The sequence below is a fragment of the Lagenorhynchus albirostris genome, chromosome 4 (assembly GCF_949774975.1).
Source record: "Lagenorhynchus albirostris chromosome 4, mLagAlb1.1, whole genome shotgun sequence".
Taxonomy (NCBI): Eukaryota; Metazoa; Chordata; class Mammalia; order Artiodactyla; family Delphinidae; genus Lagenorhynchus; species Lagenorhynchus albirostris.
In genome coordinates this window covers 3,318,957-3,330,241 of record NC_083098.1, presented here as the reverse complement: position 1 = coordinate 3,330,241, position 11,285 = coordinate 3,318,957, and positions in this window count along the sequence as shown.

The window sequence follows — 11,285 nt, the reverse complement described above, 5'->3', positions numbered from 1 at the left end:
ATCTTAAGGGTTTCAATAGGCATATCTTGGAAGCTAAATTCCTAGGGATTTATCACTAATGGAATAAAACTGAGCTTTCACTTTTTGACAGACCTTGACAGAAGCGCACAAGCACTTACGAATGTGTCCAGGGAACCCATTTTCTATGGAAAACACTAACTCAGTGAAATTATAACCCTCATTCTGTAACAACATTAAACGTTAAAATGGAAAATGTCAGCATGGTTAGTCTGGAATCAATGCAGTCACCGCTTAGAGACAGTTCTGCTAACTTAGGTTCAAATAAAGGAGGTGAGTGTTGTTTAATGGTTTGTAGTGTTTCTGAATAGCCATGGCTTTTGCAAACACTAAGATAAGAGTCTCATTGGATTCTATGACTTATTACCAGCATTTGAAATCCTTTTTATAGTCTATGGAAAATATGCAGTATTCCTCTTTTCTTGGGTAACTACCCACAGCATAAAATGTATAGAGGCAGTTTGCTAAAATACTTTGTTAGGAAGCAAATTTACAAAAACAAAATATGAAAAACCATGTACAAAGGCAAACTTTCCCTATATTTAACCCACTTATTTTATAGTTTCTATTTTAAATGCTAACTATCAATAAGTATTTCAGATATCCAACGACAAAATAAGTAAAAATACCAGTAGTAATAGGACGTTATTAAATAAATATATAATGTAATTATAGAACTCTGCATTCTTGTATAGATGTTCAGTTCAACAACTTGGAAAGTGATGTAGATATACACCTACTAATAAGATATTCAGTTCAACATTTTGGAAAGTGAGGTAGATATATACCTACTAATATAATAGGGTATTCAATACATATCACTGAGTTACAGAAAGTATGTTGAACAACAGCCTATATAGTCTGGTTTTATTTGTATAAGATATATATTTATATCATTTATAAAATTCTGATATACTAACAAGAAACTATTGCCAGTGGGTGTCTTTGGGAAGTGGGACAATAATGGTAAGAGAAAGGGGTGATTGTACTCTTCAGTTTATATCCTTGGAAAAATTTGGACTTTTTTTTTTAAGTGACTATTCTTTAATAAAAATAATCTGGAAGAGGGATAAATTGGGAATTTGGGATTAACAGATACACAGTACTACATATAAAATAGATGAACATCAAGGACCTACTGTATAGCACAGGGAACTACATTCAATATCTTGTAATAACCTATAATGGCAAAGAATCTGAAAAATATATATGTATATGTGTGTGTGTATAACTGAATCACCTTTCTGTACTCCTGGAACATTGTAAGTCAACTATACTTCAATAAAAAAAAAATAATCTGAAGCTATTTACAGATGATTCAAATGCATGAAAATCTGGTTTTGGGGCAATAGATGAAAATACACTGATTGTAATTAGCTGGTTTTCTTTAGACCTTTTGAAACGAGGTAGGACCAAGCCAGTGGCTCTCAGTCAGGGATGATTTTGCAGCCGAAGGGACATTTGGCAAAGTCTGGAGATATCTTTTAGTATCACCACTTGGGGGTGTGCTACTGGCATCTAATAGGTAGAGTCCAGTGATGTTGCTAAGGATCCCACAATGCACAGGACAGCTCACCCCGCAAAAGTTTTATCGTCCTCAAATGTCAGTAGTGCCCAGGTTGAGAAACTCAGAATTAGGCATTGGTGAAGCACCAGTGGGAAAGCACCCCGTGTCAGCGGCCTGTGAACACATGCGCTCGTTTGCAGGGCAGGCAGTTCATTACGTCTGTGGCTTGTTTATCTTCTAGTGGAGATTTTCTAATTGATTTCACGAGATCTTAGAAGTAGATGGACATTACCAAGCAGGGGGACCCGTGCAGCTGTTGTATCTCTTGAAAGGCTGTGATTGCTGTTGTTTTGGCAGGTAACATGGGGAAGAGGCTTCCGTTGGTCCTGTGCTCTGATGCCAGGGACGATTTTCAAGTTAGTTATAAGGAATCGTTTCTTAGCTACAAGGATCATTAAACAATGGATTGGGTTACTAAGAGAATCTCTGGAGGTTTTGAATAATTGGATAGAAAATTTAAGGATATTCTGCCAAAATTAAGGGGATCAGCCACAAAATATTTTCAGGCTGCTTGAACTAGTTCCATCAATCTATGAATAACATAAACAGATGTTTCAAAGAAGTTACCATTTAAAGGAACATTTTAGACTTCAAATTTGAGATTTTGCCATGTGTGTACTCTGATATACACAGAAAACCTTGAAAAATTCAATTGTCTATACCTCAACAAAGCTGAAAAAAAAACCAAAACCAAAACCAAACAAAAAGAAAAACACGCCAATGTCCTGACAAAATCCAGGTACTCAATATCCCTTCGTGATCTTGTCTTAGTCCAGTTTCTCCCGTCTGACTGCAGAACTTAACACAGCATTGACCCATGAACAGATCTGTTTGTGGTCCCCAACTGTGCCGTGCACACTGCTGCCTCCTTCCAATGAGATGGGAGAGGGGCCTTGATGCCACTCGGCAGTGTTCTCTCTCCCATGCATTCTTCCATCTCTTAGATGGTTATTTCCTTCCTTCTCTCCTTGAGCCTCCAGCACCTCCTGAGGCCACCCGAGGAGGCTCACAAATCCCTGCATGGACCCCCCCCTCTTCCATGCCCCCTTCACGTTGTCTAAATCCAGTCCCGCCCCTGAGCTCAGCCTCCATCCCTCTCTCCTGCTCAGGACGGATCCAGCGGTTCTCCCTTCTCTCTCAGCATCGTCCATCTTCACCTCTTTCCTGAAACATGCTCTTGTGTCTCCCTTCTTAAAAACAAGCCAGAAGAAAACACACTTCTTTCCCCATGCCAAGTACACCCTCATTTCTCATCTCCCATTTTTAGGAAAACTTGTCAGAAATTCTATACTGGTATCTCTGATTCAAGTTGTGGGTGTAGCTTTACTTCTAAAGATTTGGAGATCTATTGAACACAAGAGTAAACTTCTTTTATGAATTTGGGTTATTGTGTTTGTAACAGGGAAGAACAAACCTGACTCCATATTGGAGCTGCTGCTTTTACTTTAACCTTTATGTTCTATTGCTTTTGCTACAAGTTAATCACTAAAGGGATGTTGCCTACAGCTTAAAGCGTCCACAGTGGCCCATCTCTGGGAACCCTGCCTCCCATGCCTGAGTGTTAAGCTAAAATACTTGTGTTTAGCTCCCAGGAAACGTCCTGACCAGGTGCACCTCTGAATGGCTGCAGGAAGGAAGACATTAACACATCTCCTCTCCAGAGTCTGGTTGGACCAGGAAAGACTTACAACAACTTGTGCCCATTTTCCCTTTACCTCCTCACCTCTCCCTCTTTGCTCTATAAGATAAACTAGCATCCAAACCCTGGGCAAGATGTTTCTTTGGGACATGAGTCCACCATCTTCTCTGTCTGCTGGCTTTCTGAATAAAGTCACTGTTCCTTGTCCCAACACCCTGTCTCTCCATTTATTGGCCTGTCATGCAGCCAGCAGTATGAACTTAGACTTGGTAACACACTGATGCCTTAGGGGCTTTGAAGGCACTCATGTCCTATAACTTTGACCACAGACTCCTGTGCTTCTGGAGTCCTGTCAAATTTTTATGGTTTTTCCTCCACAATTCTTTATCAGCTGTCACTTCAACTATCATTAATCTGTCTGCTCTATAGAGTCAGTGCTCTGATTATCATTTCTAATTTTTTACTTAAATCTGCTATGGCTAAAAATGCAGATACTCAGACGTTATGTGTAGACCTGTTTGTAAAATGAGCAAATGAGCTATGAACGAGGGCCTGATAAAGGACAAGATTTCCTTCTTTCTCTTTTTTTAATGCCTAGGTTTTCAAGAATCAAAGTTTTGGAGATTCTAGGATGAGTGGTCTTTAGTTGGTGAGATGTTATTGTAAACATTGCTTAGGGTTTAGTATTCTGCCATAGTAAACATCCACTGAGCATATATTGAATGAGTGACCATGCTTCCCAACACACAGAATAGCTGGAAGTTCTACATTTTGTATTTCTACATTTCCAGCATAGGCCTCAAACTATGACACAACTCTTTTCACAACTGTCCAACCATCCCATTTGATTCCTTCTCAATTCATAGATGACACTAGTAGTGCAGCCAAGAAATAAAGACCATGAATCAGGGGCTGTTGTACATCTTCTTAACAGGCTTTCCATCCAGCAGTGCCTTTCCACTCCTCCTCTCCCAGCTGTGATTCCAGTCTGGATTAGCTCATGTCTGGCTGGTACACTTTTAATGGCTTCCTTTGGATTACACTTTAGCCTTAGAGCCAAAGCTTCCACAACTGGCCACAATCTACTTTCCTGAACCTAAGAGTCCAGTACATTGACCTTTGCACTCTGATCAGTAGTTTTTCCTTTCATGTTTTAAGCATTTACTATATTTGAGGCACTAGCATGAAGCACTTTACATACCTTATTTTATTTCATCCTCGTAACAGTGCCATTGAGTAGTTATTAATATTATCATGATCTTACAGCTTAGAAGGTAAGGCATAGAGGAATAACTTGCTGGGGGAATCACAGAACTAGGAAGTGGCAGAACTGGGATTCAGACTCAGGTCTGTCCGACTTCAGAACATGTGTTTTTACCCACTGCCCTCTACTGGTCCCCCCACCCCCTCCACTGACCTGCTTTTAAGACCCCTGAAAAACCATTCATATTTGTGCTTCCCTTTCTTGGCTTGTGACAGTTTTGCTGCATATCTTATTATCAGCTAAGTCTTACCCTTCAAGACCAAGGTCAATTACACCTTCAAACTGACTCCCTCTCTGACTGTTTCTATTCTGGGTGCGTTGTCACCCTTTTAAATCTTTCAGTGCAGGGATGAGATGCTGGCTGCTTCATAAAGGTATTTTATGTTGTGTTGCCCTGGGTGTCCCAAGATGTTTCCCAACAAGGCCAAAGACAAGAATGGTGCATCTAAATAGACATGGTCCCGTTGCTACTTGACAGACGTGTTGGAGATGGAAGCTCTACAGATTCAGACTCAGGGTTCAGAGGAGCAATGAACCACTTCTCCCTCCTTCATATTTAGAGAGTAAATTAAAAAAGTAAAAAGGGAAAAATACGGTTTTCTCATTATTTTTCCTTTTTGGAGAAGTTTCCAGAAACAAACAACTGGATTGATGAAGCCTCATGGAGAATTTTATATTTAATGTCCAAGGTATGGGCAAGAGGGTCCAAACAGAGCAGAGTGGAACATAGGCACCATGTATTCTGAGCGGCAGATCTGACAATGCTGATAGTAGAGTTATGTTCTATTCTTGGGTGTGCCTCTCAACTGATGGGTGAATTTGGGCAAGGGTCTTCACCTTGCTCTCTTCACCTGTCAAAGGTGGAGACAGTACCAGTGGTTGTAATATTATTTGACTCTAGTAGGAAGATGAAGTGATAATAAAACTGTGTGAAAGTTCATTTTTCAAGGGGATGTAGAAGGGAGAGAAGATAAATGAAGAAAAATTGAGAAGGCACCTAGAATAAAATTGAGCAGGAGAGAATCAGTAAATCTACATAGCGTTGGAGGAGCCAGAGAATCTGTATGTTGCCCACCTGTTGTCCATCTCCCCTTTGCCTCTCAATGCCTTCAGTCCCGGCTGAGGAGCTGTCTGGCTTCAACAATAAGGTTACTCTTGTTTCCCACTTTTCCTGCTGCCTTGGCAATTAAGCACGGCTCTGGGACCAAATCCTGACCAATGAGATCTAAGAAGCAAAGTCTTCTAAAGGAGTTTCTGGGAAAGCTAACCGGGAAAGATGGAGCTGCATGCCACTCTTCCCTTTCATCCTGCTTTGAACATGGACTTGATGTCTGGAGCAGCAGTGGCCATCTTTCCATGTATTAGGAGATAAGCCTGGAACATAATAACTAGCACAAAGGATGGTGGACTGGGAAATACAGGAAAAGATGAGGACCCTAATGGCATGGTTGGACAGCTGATCTGTTGTCAGCAAACACTTTCTGCTGGACTGTTTATGTGAGAAAAATAAATTCTTACTTGTTTAACTCACTGATGATTGGTTTTTCTCTTTGTTGCAATGTAGAGTGCATTTCTCACTGATAGAGAGGGGATGGATGAAAACAGCAATGCAGGCTCCCTACCTGGAGGGGAACATCAGAGCTCCGAGGGTGAAGGAACCTTGGAAATGATTGGCAACCAGGGAAGGGGAAGTGCGGGTTAGGGTTAAGGCTACAGAGATGACCTTGAAAGTTATGATAGATAAATGCAAGTCTCTGAAGATTGTCTGAGGACAACTAGAAGAATAAGGGACAGGTTAAAACAGGAAGTCCCGTGAGTCACAATTTTAAAGAAAAAGAAATGAAAATGTGAGGAGATGCTTTACCAAGAGATCAGACCCCAAACATAGCAGGTAGCTTTCCTCTGGTGTATTTCTTTTTTTTTTTTTTTTTTTTTTGCGGTACACGGGCCTCTCACTGTTATGGTCTCTCCCGTTGCGGAGCACAGGCTCCGCACGCACAGGCTCAGCAGCCATGGCTCACGGGCCCAGCCGCTCCGCGGCACGTGGGATCTTCCCGGACCGGGGCATGAACCCGTGTCCCCTGCATCGGCAGACGGACTCTCAACCACTGCGCCACCAGGGAAGCCCCCCTCTAGTGTATTTCTATGAGACTTCTGTAACAGTCTTGTGTTTACATCAGACAAATCCAAGTTGAGGAATATTCTGTAAGACAACTGGCCCATGTTCTTCAAAACTCACGTCATTGTCTCCAGATTAAAGGAAGCTACAGAGCTGAGGATGTGATCCTGGCTGGAGCCTGGATTAGGAAAAAAATATTTTTTTCTATAAAGGACATAATTAGGAAAATTGATGAAATATGAATATGGATGTTATATTAGATAGTCTTATTTTATTAATGTTAAATGTCTTGAATTTAGTCATCGTATGGGGGCTAAGAGAATGTAGTTTTTAGGAGATCCGGGCTGAAATGCTTATGTGGGAAGAGTCATGATATCTGCAATTTACTCTCAAATCATTCAGCAAGAAAACATATGCATGTGTGTGAGTTTGGTGAGAGAGAAAAAGTAAATGTGGGAAAATATTAATGGGTGAATCCAGAGGAAAGGTATATCGGTATTCATTGTACTACTTTTGTAGGTTTGAAATTTTTCAAAGTACAATAAAAAAGCTTGGTACATATTTTAATCTTTTAAACTTATTGTAGCTGAAATGGTTTGTAAAGTTTCCAGGTTTTAGATTTTATTTTTTGGCTGAGACACATGGCTTTCAGGATCTTAGTTCCCCAACCAGGGACTGAACCTGGGCCATGGCAGTGAAAGCGCTGAGTCCTAACCACTGGACTTCCAGAGAATTCCCTAGAATTTTTATTATTTGAAGAATATTTAGCTCACTCCCATCTGCCTGGTATTTGGACACATACCCACACGGTTTTTAAGTAAATATGAAATTACCTGGACACCGAGTGTGTGTGATGCATGTGTGCTTTAAGCTTTTTCAGAATTATGGGTGTGAGACACAAAGAATTTTAAATGCCAGAAATGTTATTTATAAGATATGTCATTCCATATCATCTGTGTGTTTATGACTTGGAGTCTAATTTTGGAGTGTTATTTTTTTCCATCTTTGAAAATATTTTTCCAAGTGATATTTTTTTCCATCTTTAACCCAAAAGGACAATTCCAAAGGCATTTACAGGCCATGAGGGTTGGACAAAGTTTTATTGGACGTGACACAAATGTCTCACGATGCATAGTGGGGATATTACCTTTTGGGGAGGATATACGATAAGCAGGCTTCTAAATGCCATTATGGGGCAGCTCAGAGCAGGGACTGTTAGCCAACCGCACATCTGCAGATTAAGATTAAGTGGCCACTGCTTCCATTGTAGAATTCCCACGTGGCTGTTATTTTGTGAATGACATATACCATGGGCTTAATTTGAATGCTTTTCCCTACAGCTACGTATTATTCAGCAAAGACAAACGGGCTCCTTTAAATCTGAAAGTAGTGTTCTCCCGATTCTGCCTTTCCTTGGAGTTGCCACAGCTGCAGACCGTAGCAGTCCCCAACGCTTGGTGCCTACACCTGCGCCCCCATGTCCAGCACAGGCTGGGTGTGCCTGCTGCCGGGCAGGGAGGGTGCCTTGGAAGCTCCCAGTGTGCCCTTGGGGACTCTCAGTAGGTCCTGTCACTTCTCACTTCCCTCTTCCAGAACATGGGGATTAGTAAAACTCCCTCCCAGGGTTTTTGGTGTGATTAGACAAAACTAATGGAGGTGAAAGAGCCCCTTGCTGCCTTTCACAGAAGTCATATGTATTAAATGTGAATTCCCCTTCTTTTTAAGTCCACTGGTCTTCTTTATTTTATATTGGAGTGTAGTTGATTAACGACGACGTGTTAGTTTCAGGTGTACAGCAGAGTGATGCAGTTACACATATACATGTATCTGTTCTTTTCCAGATTCTTTTCCCGTTTAGATTGTTACAGAACATTCACCAGAGTTCCCTGTGCTATACAGAAGGTCTCTGTTGGTTATCCATTTACCCACTGGTCTTGATTTCCAGGTAATTTCTATTGTAAGTAACAACTGTGTTAAATTATATTTAACAGAATCTATAGTGTACAGCCCATGAAATTGTAAACAGCATGGGCCAAATATTGGCAGAGAAGCTGAGTCACATGTGGTCCACTTGAATGCTGACACTCTCTCTGAGATCAAGTAAAGGTTGCTTATGCTTTTCTTTTCTTATAAAAGTCTATCAGGAACTAGTAAATACTCCACTTAATCTTTTGTAGAGGTCTCCCATTCTCAAATCATTCATGATCGAGTTCTAATGAACATAGGCCACCTAAGGGTACTTTGTTTGTGTTGCCAACTGCCTGACATTTTATTTCTGTTTATGCTGCCATCTGAAATTAAGAGTGAAGCCTGTGGAGGTGGGGTTGGGGGAAGGGGCGTCCCTCGGTGTGGGAGCTCTTCTCACCCTGCCCTGGACGGTGCCCCTGGAACATCCAGGTCATCCCTCAGGAGGCTGAGGCCAAGCGGTGGCATCCTTTCCTGTTCCCAGTGAGCCCCTCAGAACCCAGTGTGGTGCTGTGTGGCTGGCAGGGTCTTGGTGCTCCGGCAGGGTGTCAGGCCTGAGACTCTGAGGTGAGAGCCAAGTTCAGGACATTGGTCCACCAGAGACCTCCTGGCACCATGTAATATCAATCGGTGAGAGTTCTCCCAGAGATCTCTCTCAGTGCTAAGACCCCGCTCCACTCAACAACCAGCAAGCTCCAGTGCTGGACACCCCATGCCAAACAACTAGCAAGACAGGAACACAACCGCACAGATTAGCAGAGAGGCTGCCTAAAATCATAGTAAGTTCACAGACACCTCAAAACACACCACTGGACATGGTCCTGCCGACCAGAAAGACAAGATTCAGCCTCAACCACCAGAACACAGGCACTAGTCCCCTCCACCAGGAAGCCTACACAACCCACTGAACCAACCTTAGCCACTGGGGGCAGACACCAAAAACAATGGGAACTACGACCTGCAGCCTGCAAAAAGGAGACCCCAAACACAGTAAGTTAAGCAAAATGAGAAGACAGAGAAACACACAGCAGATGAAGGAGCAATGTAAAGACCCACCAGACCAAACAAATGAAGAGGAAATAGGCAGTCTACCGGAAAAAGAATTCAGACTAACGATAGTAAAGATGATCCAAAATCTTGGAAACAGAATGGAGAAAATACAAGACACATTTAACAAGGACGTAGAAGAACTAAAGAGCAAACAAACAATGATGAACAACAAAATAAATGAAATTAAAAATTCTCTAGAAGGAATCAATAGCAGAATAACTGAGGCAGAAGAATGGATAAGTGACGTGGAAGATAAAATAGTGGAAATAGCTACCACAGAGCAGAATAAAGAAAAAAAAATGAAGAGAATTGAGAACAGTCTCAGAGACCTCTGGGACAACATTAAACGCACCAACATTCAAATTATAGGGGTCCAAGAAAAAGAAAAAAAGAAAGGGACTGAGAAAGTATTTGATGACATTATAGTTGAAGACTTCCCTAATATGGGGAAGGAAATAGTTAATCAAGTTCAGGAAGTGCAGAGAGTCCCATACAGGATAAATCCAAGGAGAAACACACTAAGACCTATATTAATCAAACTATCAAAAATTAAATACAAAGAAAACACATTAAAAGCAGCAAGGGAAAAAAACAAATAACATACAGCCGAATCCCCAAAAGGTTAACAGCTGATCTTTCAGCAGAAACTCTGCAAGCCAGAAGGGAGGGGGAGGACATATTTAAAGTGATGAAAGGGAAAAGCCTACAACTAAGATTACTCTATGCAGCCAGGATCTCATTCAGATTTGATGGAGAAATTAAAACATTTAGAGGCAAGCAAAAGCTATGAGAATTCAGCAGCACCACATCAGCTTTACAACAGATGCTAAAGGAACTTCTCTAGGCAGGAAACAAAAGGGAAGGAAAAGACCTACAATAACAAACCCCCCAAATTAAGAAAATGGTAATAGGAATGTACATATTGATAATTACCTTAAATATAAATGGATTAATGCTCCAACCAAAAGACACAGACTGGCAAAATGGATACAAACACAAGACCCATATATATACTGTCTACAAGAGATGCTCTTCAGACCTCAGGACACATACAGACTGAAAGTGAGGGGATGGAAAAAGATATTCCATGCAAATGGAAATCAAAAGAAAGCTGGAGTAGCAATTCTCATATCAGACAAATTAGACTTTAAAATAAAGAATATTACAAGAGAGAAAGAAGGACACTACATAATGATCAAGGGATCAATCCAAGAAGAAGATATAACAATTGTAAATATTTAGGCACCCAACATAGGAGCACCTCAGTACATAAGGCAAAGGCTAACAGCCATAAAAGGGGAAGTCGACAGTAATACAATCATAGTAGGGGACTTTAACACCCCACTTTCACCAATGGACAGATGATCCAAAATGAAAATAAATAAGGAAGCACAAGCTTTAAATGATACATTAAACAAGATGGACCTAATGGATATTTATAGGACATTCCATCCAAAAACAACAGAATACACTTTCTTCTCAAGTGCTCATGGAACATTCTCCAGGATAGATCATATCTTGGTCACAAATCAAGCCTTGGTAAATTTAAGAAAATTAAGATCATGTCAAGTGTCTTTTCCGACTACAACACTATGAGACTATATATTAATTACAGGAAAAAAACTGTAAAAAATACAAACACACGGGCTTCCCTGGTGGCGCA